Genomic DNA, 3850 nt, shown 5'->3' with positions numbered 1-3850 from the left:
TTCAAGTGATTCGGTGGTAGCCAACATCGTCCCTGTTCCCAAAAGGATGGAAAGGTACGAATGTGTGTGGATTATAGGATTTGAACAAGGCTAGTCCAAAGGACAACTTTCCACTGCCTCACATTGATACTTTGGTAGATAACACGGCGGGCTATTCATTGTTTTCTTTCATGGACGGTTTCTCTGGATACAATCAAATAAAGATGCACCCTGGAGACATGAGAAAAACCACATTCATTACCTTATGGGGAACATTCTGTTACAAGGTAATGCCCTTCGGATTGAAGAATGCGGGAGCAACGTATCAAAGAGCTATGGTGACTTTGTTTCACGACATGATGCACAAGGAGATCGAAGTCTATGTTGACGATATGATCGCGAAGTCTAGAACGGAAGAAGAGCATGTTCAGGTCTTGAAAGGTTATTTTTGAGATTAAAGAAATTTCAGGTTAAGCTTAACCCGGCCAAATGCACATTTGGAGCCAGATCAGGGAAGTTATTAGCTTCATAGTTAGCAAAAAGGGATCGAGGTTGACCAGACAAAGTAAAGGCAATACGAGATTACCTCCCCGCGCACTCAGAAGGAGGTTCGAGGTTTCCTAGGGAGGCTGAATTACATTGCTCGGTTCATCTCACAACTGACAGAGAAATGTGATCCAGTATTCCGGCTCTTAAAGAAACATAATCCGGGCGAATGGGATGAAGAGTGTCAGAGGGCTTTCGATAAGATAAAGCAGTACTTGGCTAATACTCCAGTCTTATCACCTCCAAGTCCAGATAGGCCATTGATATTGTATCTAACGGTGTTGGAGAATTCTATGGGATGCGTATTAGGCCAACATGATGAGACGGGAAAGAAAGAAAAGGCAATATACTATCTCAGTAAGAAATTTACCGATTGCGAAATGAGGTACTCATCAATTGAGAAATTGTGTTGTGCTCTGATCTGGGCAACCCGAAGACTGAGGCAGTATATGTTGTATCACACGACTTGGTTGATTTCAAAGTTAGATCCTTTAAAATATATGATGGAATCGACTGCTTTGAACGGGAGAATGGCTAGATGGCAGATCTTGCTCTCAGAATTTGATATAGTATATGTCAGTCAAAAGGCCATAAAGGGAAGTGCAATAGCCGATTTCCTAGCTAGTAGAGCCTTGGAGGACTATGAATCTTTGAATTTCGATTTTCCAAACGAGGACTTGATGTATGTGGCGAATACTGAAGAAAATCCTCAAATGGATCACGTATGGAAGTTAAATTTTGATGGAGCCTCAAATGCTACGGGTAATGGAATTGGGGCAGTTTTGGTATCCCCAAGTGGAGATCATTATCCTGTTGCTAGCAAGTTGGACTTCGATTGTACAAATAACATGGCAGAATATGAAGCATGTATTATGGGCATTCGTGTAGCCATTGAACGGAACATCAAAGTACTGAGAGTATACGGGGATTCAGCGTTGGTGATATACCAACTCAAAGGGGAGTGGGAGACTAGAGATCCTAAGCTAATCGGTTATAGAAAACTAGTTCTTGAATTGGCTGAGGAGTTTGACGATATCACTTTCTATTACCTCCCACGGGAGGAAAACCAAATGGCTGATGCATTAGCTACTCTAGCTTCGATGATTCAGGTGAATAGACTTGAGGCAATGAGGCCTGTTCAGATGAGTATCTCTGAGACCCCGGCTAATTGTTGCAATATTGAGGAGGAGGGAAAAGATGATTGTCCTTGGTATCGGAGTATCTTACAATATGTGAAGAATCGGGAATACCCTGATCAAGCGACAGAGAATGACAAAAGAACTCTGAGAAAGATAGCCATTGAATATGTCTTAGATGGAGAAGTGTTATATAAAAGAAGGAAGGATCAAGTACTGTTAAGATGTGTAGATGCGGTAGAAGCCAAGAAAATTTTGGAAGAAGTCCATGAGGGTATTTGTGGGACGCACGCCAGTGGTTTCACGATGGCCAGACAGATCATGAGATTTGGGTACTATTGGCCCACCATGGAAGGAGATTGCATTGATCATGCCAGGAAGTGCCACAAATGCCAAATTTACGGAGACAAAATACACGCGCCTCCTTCACCTCTTCACGTCATGACCTCTCCTTGGCCGTTTTCCATGTGGGGTATGGATGTTATTGGGCCAATATCACCAAAGGCTTCTAATGGGCATCGCTTCATCTTCGTAGTAATTGATTACTTTACCAAGTGGGTGGAGGCTGCTTCATATGCAAATGTCACAAAAGCAGTAGTCAGCAAATTCTTGAAGAAGGAGATCATTTGTCGATATGGGATGCCTGAGAGGATCATATCCGACAATGCGATGAACTTGAATAATAGCACAATAGCTGAAGTTTGTAGCAAATTTAAAATTAAGCATCATAACTCATCGCCGTATCGTCCCAAAATGAATGGTGCAGTGGAGGCGGCCAATAAAAACATTAAAAGGATTGTGGGGAAAATGACTGAAACCTACAAGGATTGGCATGAGAAGTTATCATTTGCTCTCCTTGCCTATCGAACATCTGTTAGAACTTCTACTGGGGCAACGCCTTTTTCTCTGGTTTATGGAATGGAGGCAGTATTACCCATTGAAGTTGAAATCCCTTCTCTACGGGTGTTATCTGAGCTACAGTTGGATGAAGCCGATTGGATCCAATCTCGGTACGATCAGTTGAACCTAATAGAAGAAAAGAGGCTAAGAGCTATTCGCCATGGGCAAATGTACCAGAAACGAATGATGCGAGCCTATAATAAAAAGGTTCGCCCCCGAGAATTTCGTGAAGGGGACTTGGTACTAAAAAAGATTCTTCCTATACAAAAGATTTTAGAGGAAAATGGATGCCGAATTGGGAAGGCCCTTATGTTGTAAAGAAAGCCTTTTCTGGTGGAGCTTTGATCCTATGTGAGATGGATGGCAAAAGTTTACCAAATCCGGTAAACGCAGACTCCGTCAAGAAATACTTCACATGAAAGAAAGGGGAACCAAAGTGAAAACCCGTAAAGGGCGCTTTGCTTCCTAAAAAAAAAAAAAAAACTTTGGAGAGGCTAAGGTGAAAACCCGTAAAGGGCACTTTGAGACCAAAGAGGGCTTGAGTCGAAAACCCGAAAAGGGCGACTCAAGTATTGAGCAGGATTGGAACATCAGGACTTGAGCGGATCAAATTTTGATCAGGGGCATATGATGATCTTGCTTTACCAATAAGAAAGGATATGCAACATCTTGGAACATTGACAGAGTATTGCAGATCTCCTGAACACATGTCAAACTTAGAAGGGTCTTCGGAAAGTTTGTACAGAGAAACTCAAGCGGCGATAACTGGGGCACCTAGTTCTTAGGTGTATTCTTGAAAATACATTTTTATTTTCTTTCTTTCTTCCTTTCCTTTTGTGAAAACGTACATTCTCAATCCACTTCTTTGTTACCTTTCTTTCGCCATCTTTGATGTTTTATTTGAGTTATAATCAGAACTAGCTTTATTCTTATCCATTGTTATGATCTTTTTGCAAACATGTAATGATTAACGAACTAATAAAACTTTCAGGAAAGAAGTTTTGCACATTACTCTGGAAAATTTCTAAATAATATAGGGATCTGAAACATGACTAATGTTTAGAACACGCCAATTTTAAAAGTTGGAAATCTAGGAAGGAAAAGTCTAAATTAAAGACTATCCTTTCAGATTTTGTCGTCTAAACGTTGATTGAACAAAATGACAAGCTGTCGTGTTAATTACAAAGCTTAAATGAACAAGAAAGCAATGATCATCAGGCAATAGGAAGAGATCACCTCGGAGAAAAGAGCCTTCACTTGCTCATAAGACTTTCGTATCACACCTTGAG

Source organism: Gossypium hirsutum, chromosome A01, assembly GCF_007990345.1.
Source record: "Gossypium hirsutum isolate 1008001.06 chromosome A01, Gossypium_hirsutum_v2.1, whole genome shotgun sequence".
In the NCBI taxonomy this organism is placed as follows: domain Eukaryota; kingdom Viridiplantae; phylum Streptophyta; class Magnoliopsida; order Malvales; family Malvaceae; genus Gossypium; species Gossypium hirsutum.
The sequence above is the reverse complement of the archived record's forward strand: the minus strand, read 5'-3'. Positions refer to the sequence as shown.